The 12,491-nt window shown below is 45.6% G+C and overlaps 1 protein-coding gene across 1 annotated transcript in view; it reads left to right on the forward strand.

Moving 5' to 3' along the window:
• The first annotated feature begins 4,219 nt into the window (after window positions 1-4,219).
• Window positions 4,220-12,491, forward strand: part of SERPINE2 (serpin family E member 2) — a 159,155-nt gene continuing 150,883 nt past the window's right edge. The window contains exon 1 of the mRNA XM_075338629.1: window positions 4,220-4,315. The gene's annotated coding sequence lies outside the window, so the exon portion shown is untranslated. The remainder of the gene's footprint in view (window positions 4,316-12,491) is intronic.

The following is a 12,491-nucleotide window of genomic DNA, read 5'->3' on the forward strand; positions in this document are numbered from 1 at the left end:
TGGCAGTATTTATTTTGTACATTACACTATACTTTGTTGCAGATTTTTGGTGTAGAATCTCAGGCCATATTGAGACGAAGGATAAACGCTGCAGTTTTTCCGCTGTGTTTTGTTTGTGTAGAAATTCTGCTGCTTTTAACAATTTTAAAAAAGTGGATGTAATTTCAGTAAAATTCATGCTCACTGTGCATTTAAAGATGCTGTTGACCTTTGTGTGTTTTGCTATGTTTTTTCCTATAGGCTTATATTGGAAGCCTGAACAGTCACAGGTAAAAAATGCAATTGCATTTTTAAATACAGAATCCCAGCATTTCTGCACTAAAAAACATATGAAAAATCTTGTGTCAAATATGTTTAAAAAAATTCATAAAAAAGGATAATTCATAAACCCCCATAATCAGAAATAATAATATTCACTGATAGGCTATGCGCTCACAGCTTGTGTTAGATGCCGGTGTACCCACATGGTTTTGAAGCAGAAGACATGTCAGCAAAATTCAAAATGAAGCAAATTCTTTGTCATCTTTTTTTGCATCGGTTTTACCACCAACGTCATTATTCTTTTAATGCCAGATACAGAGGGTGAAATAAGTATTGAACACGTCACCAATTTTCTAACTAAAATATATTTCTGATGGGGCTATTGGTATGAATTTTTCAACAGATGTCAGTAACAGCGCATCCAATCCACATAGGCAAAGAAATTAAACCACAGATGTCCATACATTATGTGGAATAATGAGAAATAACACAGGAGAAAAGAATTGAACACATGAAGAGAGAGAAGTGCTAAAAGCCATTGAAAGTTATGACAGCAGTTGAAATCTATCAGTAATTAGAACACAATCTTGCCATTTAGTGAAAAATAATATCCAGTGGTTCAAATGATGGCCTATCAAAAGGTGTCTCATTACCAAGGTGCCACACAAGAAACATCTCATGATGGGTATAACCAGTGAGCTGTCTCAAGACCTTTGCAATCTTATTGTTGCACAACATACTGATGGCATTTGTGACAGAACAATTTCTAAACTACTAAAGGTTCCAGGGAGCACTTCATATAATTGAAGGAAGAATGAATAGACAAATGTTCCAAGACATTCTTGATAAAAAATCTGCTGCCATTCTCCAGAATGATGAAGATGAAACAAAGGTGAACATATCAACAAGACAATGATCACAAACACACAAAGAAACTCTCAACTGGTTTTGGAGACAGAAAAATACAGCTGCTAGAATGGCAAAGCCATACACCTGACCTAAATATAAATAGAATAGAACATTTATGGAAGGAGCTAAAGCTCAGAGTTCATAATAGGAGCTCTTGGGACCTTCAGGATTTGAAGCCTGTTTGTGTGGAAGTTTGGAGAAGAATCACACCTGAGCAATGAATGCGACTGGTTAGTCCATACAGGAGGCGTCTTGAAGCTTCATCACCAACAAAAGCTTTTGTATGAAGTGTTAAATAAATTTCAGTAAGTGTGTTCAATATTTTTTCCCTGTTTAAGTTATCATTATTACACTACACTTAGTTTATGGACATCTATGGTTTTATTTCTTTGCCTGTGTGGATTGGATGGGTTGTTACTGTCATTTTGTGAGAAATTCCTGTCAATAACACCTTTAGAAATATACTTATAATATTGGTGATGTGTTCAATACTTATTTCACTGTATAAGTGGTAACTACTTACAAGAGGATTTCTCCTTTTTCTTAAAGTTCATGGCAGTAATGCAGATTCCATTTTTCATACCTCATTCTTGCATATAGCTATTGGATTTTTCATGCCAGTATTCACACAGCAGTTTCTGCTTTACATTTATTCCCCTTGCACTGTCGCTGGTGTGCATACCTTCTCTTTATATAGTGAAGGTTTTTTTAGGGTTTTTGCACCCAGTTCAGACTTAGATTGGTGTTCCAGACGTTATTTCTTAATTGATTTGTAGTCTTTCGTTTGTGAACCCGACCCCACTCACACCTATTGCCAGTCCACATTATACGCATATATAGCCTGGGTCTCGGCTTCCCATACACGGTAAGTTTTTTAACTGCATGAGAGGACACACACAAGCTAGGGACCCCAACGTAGAGAATACCGTGACGAGGTGTTGGGGCTCTGTTGCATTGATCAATTCAATAGCCAAACTTCTCCTTATTCTTAAAGTTCATGGCAGTAATGCAGATTCCATTTTCATACTTTCATTTTTACATATAGCTATTGAATTGTTCATGTCAGTATTCACACAGCAGTTTCTGCTTTACATTTATTCCCCTTGCACTGTCACTGGTGTGCATACCTTCTCTTTATATACTTACAAGAGGAAGCCAGCTGAAGAATGGTATAGTAAGTTCTTTTAGCTGCTTCATGGCTTTAAAAATATAAAGCAATTAAAAGTAGTTAAAAAAGATGGAACATGTGCACCAGAAATTGTTTGCCATTGATGTGGCAAGGTTAGTTATTTTGTAATGTTTATTCACTCCTTTTTCAATTTCCAAGCAGAATGCAGCTGAAAATAACCCTCAGTGTATATATCCTATTATTTTGAGATATGCATTGAAATGGTTTCATTTAGGCTGGATACACACGATGGTATGGCATCCGATGAGAGTGCAACGGATGCAATATGTTAATGACCCTTGGCTCCCCCTGTGCTGCCAGAGTGAGCCGAGTGCGATCAGATCACAGCTGTGGAGGAGGGGGAAGGAGCTGTGGAGGAGAGGGAGGGATGAAACTCCCCATCTCCTCCATTGTCAGCTGATGCAATTATTGCACTGAACTTGGATGTCATCCGATTGCAGTCCGATGTTTCTCTCGCACCCATAGACTTGTATGGGTCTCTCGCTGACAATCGCAGCATGCCTGCGACTTTTCGCTCATCCAGAATTTGGATGAGAAAAAAGCTGACCATCTGCTCTCCCTCATTGAATAAATTTTTCCTAGTGCAATGTGAGATTTTCTCGCATTGCACTCGTCCGAGTCATACGCTTTTGTGAGCGTACCCCAAGGCACATATTTTCCTGTCTGTTAAAATAACATGCACAGTCAGGCTTGTACATTCACTGGATAAGGACCTTGATTTCCTGGCCGGACACTGGTCTCCTGGTCTACAGCATCGTATGAGCCTATAAGGCTACTGAGTTCAGGTCTGTACATATACTCCGTGCCTAAGGGCTTATGGCCAAATAATTTTTCAAACAAAAAGAATGGCAAAAAATATGAATAGTACCAAACTGCTTTGTAAAGAAATGTACATTTCACCTATAGATAGTGCACCAGGTGCAGATTTGACATATACGGTACATTTTTGTGACTGTCCTATTTATAATAATGGGGCAGAAGCTACCTGATAAAAGGGATATGTCCTGGGAGGATTCTCTTGTGGATCAGTACAGAACCGACCGCTCGATTTGAATGGGAGCTGAGCTGCAGTTTTTTGTATCAGACACTACACTGCTGTTGACTCTTCACATCTGGTTGTAAATGGAACTGAAAACAGCTGATCAATGGGAGCACTGGGTATTGGACCGACCCCCGCTCCTCTGATGTCATAAAGCTACACCAATTCTTTCACAATCCCCAGACACGCTGTTGTCACATATCAGATGATAGATAGCAGCGTTAGTGGTTTTAGCTCAGGCGGTGATTGATGCCAACTTCTGACACGTCTCATTGATGTCATTGAAGCAGAGCCGCCTTCATGTCAGTCATCACTGGTAAATCTGCTCCGGCGTGTGTTGTGTGTAGGTGTTGTAATATTATTATTATTATTATTTATTATTATAGCGCCATCAATTCCATGGCGCTTTACATGTGAAAGGGGTATACATAATAGGGACAAGTACAATAATCATAAACAATACAAGGCACAGACAGGTACAGGAGGATAGAGGACTCTGCCCGTGAAGGCTCAGTCTACAAGGGATAGGTGAGGATACAGAAATGCTCTGTCCGGACTGACGTGCAGCCCCATGCAAGTCCCCAGCATCACTCACTTATCATTTGAAAGAAATGTTTCAACTCGCCGATGTTATGTAACCACATTTGTAGCTTTCCATAATTATTTATTTATTTACAATGTATCTGATCTAAGGAGAGAAATGGTTACTAAAGTGTTACATATTCTCTTTTTATTAAAAGGTCTTGTAGTACAAACAGCAATAGGGGCTGTGTCAGAGGAGGAAAGGCAGGGAGGAGGATTCTATCTAGGGGTGGGGGAGGAGGAAGAGGCAGAAAGTGGATGGCTGGAGGAGAATCACAATTCAGTAGAGTGCACAGCTTCAGCCTAGGCACAGGAGACGAGCACAGCACAAGGAGGTGAGGCAGCGTCTTATCACACGTATCTGCTGCAGGGGAATGAGCCTCTGGGCTGTGGAATGGATATAAGGCGCCTTCTCTTTGAACGATCAAGTGTTAAGTTTTTTCTTTTGTCTAAAAGCTATGCCAATGATAGATATTTTAAGAACTGTCTGTGTGATGTGTTATTTGTGCTTTTACATGGGACTGCAGGGAGGATTGCTAAGTTTTTGTAATTTTACCAATTCTAGGTGTATGAATGAAAAAAATCCTACATCGGCGTGATGTACCAAATAATCCGAGGTTCTTTGTTTGGAAATGTAAAATAATCATTGTCCATTATTTGGCTGCTATTAGTTTGGGCTAATTAAGTTCTAGAATGGCCGGAGACCTGTATCTGGGGTTTAGGTTTCAATCACTGTTTCCAGGGTTCTGACCTTTTCAGATTTTCATAGGTCAGTAAAGTTGACTACACAGTGTAATGTTTCACAGTGGATAAATTGATATGGCACATCACTAAAAACGATGGCTACAAGACAAGCAGAGAAAGTGTGGTCTAAATTACCCGGCACAGAAGAGCTGACATCTGCCAGGAGTTGGTATGTTCTCCCTGTGTTTGTGTGGGATTCCTCCCACCCTCCAGACATGCTGATAGGGGATTGTGATTGTGAGACCATTGGGGACAGTGATGATGTCTGTAAAGCGCTCTGGAATATGATGGCGCTATATAAGCAATGCAAAATAAATATACCAGCCATTGTAGAAGACTGCAGCCATAAGGAAGGCAAAAAAGACCCTCGTCTGCTTATTTCACTGGTGCAAATTCACCTTTCTAGTTAACCAAAAAGTCTTTTGGGTGAAACCAGAGTATGATTGCCATATAATCATGAGAAACGCTTGCAGACCGTACCTTGCCCTTGGATTGACTGATCACTGAGCATTAGCACTAATTTATTCTGTGTTGCCTACTATGTATAGGAGATGTTTAATATTTTTTTTTCCCTATCAGTGTTATTGTTCATGCCAGTTAGCTCTATATACTTATCAAGTTAACACAAACGTGTGGCTAGAACAACCAGATCAAATAACCCAAGAATTAAAAAAAAATTATTGGGACATCTTTAAAAATACATATTACAAACAATAAATTAAGGTCAGAAGGAGTAAGTAAATATATACCCCAGATTGGGAACAAAGTGCAAGTCAGGAGAGTTCCATGAGACTAAGCAAGTATCTCTTAATCAATTTTACTAATAATGAGCAATCAATGTACTATCCTAGGCACTAAACAGTGTTGGTACATCAACTAAAATGACTATATAATGCCCAACTCACCCGTAAGGAGGTTCCCCACAGGACCCGACGCGCGTTTCACTTAATGCTTTATCAAGGGAGGATTGACTGATCACTGGGCATTAGCACTAATTATTCTGTGTTGCCTACTATGTACAGGAGATGTTTAATAATTTTCCCCTTATCAAATATCCAGTAAGCATTGGTTGCTGCTGTATACCTACTGGTGTTATTGATCATGCCAGCTAGCTCTATATAGTTATCAAGTAATGAGTGTAATGCTGCCTGCAATTACTTGTGCTACTTTGACTCCTCATACTCTAACTTGTTGGGACCCACACCTCTCTTGAGCCCCCATAGGAATGGAGTACAGTATGTGATAGCAGCTCCATGCAGTTACTCTAGGGCTGATGTTGATAACCAGGGGCTGCACTTCACTACAACTTTATTCAAAAAGGGGCTCAACACTTCTATGCCTTTTCCCCATGCCCAGTGGTCAAACCCCTACTAGTTATCACCTGTCACAAGGATATGTGATAAGTTGCAATCTTGGTACAGCCCTTTTACAAATAATTTCTTATTTTTTTATATATATAATATATATGTATGTATGTATGTACAGGGGCGGACTGGGATGTCTGGGGCCCACCAGGGGAATTGACTCCAGGGGCCCACCCTACAGATAAATATAAACACCCATTAGTGTTATCCCCATTATTGTGCTGCTTTGACTGTATACACAGGCGGCTCCTGCACATCTATATTGTGCACCATAACTGGGATGTACAATTAATAGTAGTTTGCAGTAATGGGGTCTTTGGTGAAAACAAGTTATCGCCGATCCACAGGTTAGGTTGGTGATAACTTATTGATCGGTGGAACCAGACCAGTGGAAACCGCACTGATCGGAAGATTGGGGAACTTTTTGCGGCGGCAGGTGGGATGTGTGACCGCAGCTCCATTCATCCTCTGTGGGGTGGGATGTGTGACCGCAGCTCTATTCATCATCTGTGGAGCTGCCAAATAATAACAAGTGCAGCGCTCGCAGCCACTGAGGGAATGAATGGATCAGGGGTTGAGTCGGACACGAGCTCCAGTGTAATGGGGATAAAAGTTGCACGATCGGTGCAGGTCCAAGCAATCAGACCCCACTGATGAATAAATGATCACTTATCCTTAGGCCACGTTCACACGTTCAGTATTTGGTCAGTGTCTTACATCAGTATTTGTAGCCAGATCCAGGAGTGGGTGATAAATACAGAAGTGGTGCCCATGTTTCTATTACACTTTTTCTCTGATTTTAGCGCTCCTGGTTTAGGCTTCTAATACTGAGGTAAAAAAACGCACTGAATACTCAGTGTTTGCACGTGGCCTTAGTAAAGGTGATTACTTGTTTTCACTGGAGAACCTCTGTAAGAGCATATTTACTGCAGTGTAATAGTCACAGGGCAGGGAGGGGTTAAATGTTTAAGTATTTAATTTCTACTGGAAATGATCTCCCCCTTATAGAGAGAAAAAGTGACCTCCATACACAACACAATCCACTATACCAAAATCAATAATACCATATACAAGGGGGAAATACCGCCACACGTGACCAGACAACATATGACCACCACATAGTGACCAAATACAACCCATACAAGGGATAAATACCGCCACACAGTGATCAGACAACATATTACCACCAGTGACCAAATACAGCCACATACTAGTGAGAAATACCGCCACACTGTGACCAGACCACATATTACCACCAAACAGTGACCATATACAGCCACATACAAGGGAGAAATACCGCGACACTATGACCAGATAACATACTACCAACACATAGTGATCAAAAGCAACCACATACTAGAGAGTAATACCACCACATCATAATTAGACCACACAGTAACCGAATATTACCACATACAAGGGAGAAATACCGTAACACTATAACCACACCACATAATGACCGACTATAACTACATACAAGAAAGTAATACCGCCACACCATAATCAGACCACATAGTGACCGAATACAACCACATACAAGGGAGAAATACCGTGACACTATTACCACACCACATAATGACCAAATAATACCACACACGAGACACATATCAGTACAACATGACCAGACGACATATTACTACCACACAAGGACATCTAATACTATAATAATTATCGTGAATAAAAACTACAACACTAATAACACTAATATTACCATCAGTGCCATTATACACAGGAGCTCTGTATATAGTGTATAGGTAATACAGTGCTCACCAGTGACATTATACACAGGAGCTCTGTATACAGTGTACAGTAGAGTGTGTGTGTTCATGTAACACACTGACTTACCAGTGACGTCTCTAGCTGACTTTATTCATCTTCGCTTTTTCTCTTCATCCGGTGCTGACCGCCATCACTTCTTCCTGCATGACGCGACTCTGCAGAAAATAAGTCACCTATAGTCAATCACTCCCAGAGCACATTCCTCACTATTTCCCCAATTTCTACACCACTTCAGACTCTTGTTCCTCCATTGGAGTCAGTATCCTCAAAATTAACCTATATTTCATCAGTAATAATGTCCCCTAATTTGCCCCTACAGTAATTATGCCCCAAGTGCCACCATAAACTAATAATGTATGTCCCTTTATTCTGGCCCCATATAGTAATTATGTCCCTCATCCTGGCCCCTTTTATTTAATGTCTGGGGAAACAAGTAGAATCAGAAGGGGTTCTTAATTGCTTCCTGCACTAAATATCCCCCCACACTGCTCCTCTCCAAAATAGCCCCACAAAGTGCACCTTTCCATAATGTCCCCCAAAAATTTGCAATCTTTGATGCCTCATAATTTCCCCCATTGCCCTATAATGTCCCAATTTCTTTCATAACGTCCCCCACTGACCTATAATGCCCCAATTTCCTTCATAATGTCCCCCACTGCCCTATATAGTGTCCCCCCACTGCCCTATATAGTGTCCCCCCCCACTGCCCTATATAGTGTCCCCCCCACTGCCCTATATAGTGTCCCCCCCACTGCCCTATATAGTGTCCCCCCCCACTGCCCTATATAGTGTCCCCCCCCACTGCCCTATATAGTGTCCCCCCCACTGCCCTATATAGTGTCCCCCCCCACTGCCCTATATAGTGTCCCCCCCCCACTGCCCTATATAGTGTCCCCCCCCACTGCCCTATATAGTGTCCCCCCCCACTGCCCTATATAGTGTCGTCCCCCCCCACTGCCCTATATAGTGTCGTCCCCCCCCACTGCCCTATATAGTGTCCCCCCCCCCCACTGCCCTATATAGTGTCCCCCCCCCACTGCCCTATATAGTGTCCCCCCCCCACTGCCCTATATAGTGTCCCCCCCCCACTGCCCTATATAGTGTCCCCCCCCCACTGCCCTATATAGTGTCCCCCCCCCACTGCCCTATATAGTGTCCCCCCCCCCCCACTGCCCTATATAGTGTTTCCCACACTGACCCATAATATGCTCCATAAAGTCCCCCACCGCTTCTTAATGCCACTTGTAAAATAACACTGCTCCTCCCCCACCTGCAGCCGCTCATATAAAAGTACATCTTCGGCTCCTCTGGAGCGCTTACCTGTGCCTGCGCGTCCTCCTCTTCATCCCTGCAGCTGCGGCCCGGTGATGATGAAGTCGGTGCAGGACTGAGGCGCGCTCCTCTGCAGCTCCGATGATGACGGTACTACGCGGTGTGGGGCTGAGCAGCGCTGCTCTGCCTCCTGTCACCGGCTGCACTGTACAAATGTATGCGCGCCTGAAAGACACGCATACATCTGAATACCGGCGCGGTTGGTGCAGGCAGGGCCGGCTCCAGGTTTTTGTGGGCCCTGGGCGAAATAGTCTCAGTGGGCCCCATCCACACATAGACATGCACAGATACATACACATACAGGCATACGTACACATACTTATTTAAAGAGAAATTCACAAAAACACATAAATAGACATAAATCTAGACACAGTCATATACACTGACATGCATAGATACACATCATACATGCACACACACATTATTTTTATATTATTTTTATATATTTATCCTGTATATTTCTAATATTGGGAAGCCGGCATCAACCTCATTCACCTCCCGGCTTGTCTAACAGACATGGCCGCACATAGAGCACACTAACACTGCTGTATATACATCACAAGAAAGGCTGGGGACATACACATTACTGGGGGCATACATATTACTGATGAAGGGAGTATACAGCAATGGGGAGCATACAGCTCTAGAGGAGGGTAGTGACTCTGAGGTGGGGGGGACATACAGCTCTAAGGGGGTATACAGCACCTGGGTGGAGGGAACATACAGCTCTGGGGGGTAAACAGCACCTGGGTGGAGGGGACATACAGCTCTGGGGGGTAAACAGCACCTGGGTGGAGGGGACATACAGCTCTGGGGGTATAGTAGTATGCAGCCCCCATATTGTGTTATGAAGCCCCCATTGTCCTCCATGTAGTATTATGTAGCCCCCATATGCACTACGCAGCCCCCATATAACATTAAGCAGCCCCCATATAGCACAATGCATACCCATATATCATTAGGCACCTTCATATAGTATACAGCCCACATATAGCACAATACAGACCCAGATAGCATTAGGCACCCTCATGTAGTATACAGCCCCCATATACCACAGTGCAGAGCCAGATAGCATTAGGCACCTTCATGTAGTATATAGCCCCTATATACCGCAGTGCAGAGCCAGATAGCATTAAGCACCCTCATGTAGTGCAGAGCCCCTGTGGCGCCCCTGACCTGGTCAGGCACCACTGAGTACTGCACCCATGCTGGGGACAGTACAATACAGGTAATCCAGAAGGCTGACAGGGGTGTGGAACACAGGCGCATAGTGATCAGGTCTCACACATTTACCCATGAGAGGACCCCTGGGGATTCCAGGAGGGGGAAAAGCCTTGACCTTCACTGGAATAGTGGAGGGGGCCAAAAGCCTCCATCTCCTCTCAAGGGGTGTGGTGGAGAGTCTGGTTGCTAGGTGGCGTAGGCAAGAACAGGAGAGGAGGAGCAGTGAGTCAGTTAGAGCAGAGAACTCCGTAGGGCTCAGTGAGGAGCAGACCTGTGGGGCTGTTGCTGTCTAACAGCGCCCGCGCAGTGGCTACTGACGGGGGAGAACGGTCAACTAGGAGTGCTACCTGAAAGCCAGCTTCAGCTAGAGAGAAAGCACGGAGTGGGAAGTAAGGAGACTGCTAGAGAGCACCAGGCCCAACCGGGCGGCAGATCCCGAAGCGAAGATAGATCCAGCTTTCTTCTGCTAAACCTGCCGGTGTGGGGCTCTCAAAGCCCACACCACAACACCACAAAAGCCGCAGCCACGTAACCGCAGTGAGGGCCCATAGGTCACAGGAGGCAAGCAGCTGGAGTGGCCTGGTCCGGGGAACAAGCAAACGGCAACCAAAAGGGGGAGAGAGGCTGCAGCATCTTCCCTGGGTGACCCCCATAGGGACTCAAAGTCGGGGTCACCCCAAACCACCAAGGGCTAAGGAAGGCGAGTCAGTAGTCACCCTCATAAAGTCAGCCTGAAGGATACCTGGTTCCCATCTGGTTCATCCCAGCTACGCCCGGACTACTCACCCTGCCATCAAATGTGAGTAAAGCCCTTGAAAGACAGTTCTGCCTGTGTGAGTCATTCTGCGACTTGTAGTACTACGCATCTACATCGGGCCCTGGGGCTTGCCTCACTCTCAGGAGGCTATTCCAACTAACTGCACATACCATCAGCCCCAGGCGACCCTCAACCTGCAGTGGCGGTCCCTACTGGCCGCAATACTGAGAGTGGCGTCACGACAAGAAGATCTCCTACCTGTGACAAGAACCAGCTACGTGGAGTCCCTGAAGGTATGCACCGATACAACACCCGTGGGGCTTCACATCTGGCGTCACGAACAGGATAAGGACTAGACCTGTTCAGACAGGTGACCATGTGCCTGGGCGGTCCGCTTGAAAAATTGGAAGCGCCGCCATATTGCCACCATGAAAAGCGCGCTGAAAAACAACAGCAGCCCGCGCTGGAAGAAGTTACCGCCCACGAAGAGGTGTGGCTACCCAGAGATCCCCTGCAGAGTTCTGACCTTGCCAGCTATGAGAGTGGAAGCGTCCGGAGACGGCGGGAAGGAAAGAGAGCCACAAGCCTGCTGCTGGGAGAGGAGCTGCTGAAAGAGGCAGAGCAGAAATTGAGCAGCTTGCTATCAGAGGCAACGGCGAGTCCACAGCTGGAGAGTCGTGCAGAAGAGGGCGCAGAAGAAATGGCGTCTGACCGCAGAAATCCAGAACCGGGCTCCGCTGCCTGGTGGTATCGGGAGCTGGCCCAGTTCTGCGACCGACTGGAGAACCGGGTTGTGGAGCAGATCCGGGAAGAACGAATGGAAATGCTGGAGATGACCGCGGCGGTTCGGGCCTATGAAAGGAGAGCCGCGCGCCGAGTGCCAGACAGGACGGCGATGACGCAGACCCCGATGCTGCAACCGGTGGGTGAGTCGAGTGATGCCCCGGCCAGCGCAAGTGCCCCGACCCCTGCTGCCACGCCCGCGGTCCCCGAAGAGGCGTCCGGTGCGGCGACGCTGAAGCAGGCCGCAGCCACGCCAGGTGCGGCCTTCCAAGCCCCAGCGGCCGCAGCGATGCCCTGCTCGGCCCACCAAGACCCGGTCCCTGCAGCAACGCCCAGTCCGGCCCGCAAAGAACCGGCTGCCACCGCGACCCTCATCCGCGCTGCAGGCGTAACGCTGACCCAGGCCGCCGCCCTGCTAGGCCCGGCCCGCCAAGACCCCACCGCCGCAGCAACGCTCGTCCGCGCCGCAAGTGAGGTGCTGAACCAGGCCGCAGCCACGCCAGGCGCGGCCCGCCAAGCCCAGACTGC

The sequence above is a fragment of the Anomaloglossus baeobatrachus genome, chromosome 3 (genome assembly GCF_048569485.1).
Source record: "Anomaloglossus baeobatrachus isolate aAnoBae1 chromosome 3, aAnoBae1.hap1, whole genome shotgun sequence".
Taxonomy (NCBI): Eukaryota; Metazoa; Chordata; class Amphibia; order Anura; family Aromobatidae; genus Anomaloglossus; species Anomaloglossus baeobatrachus.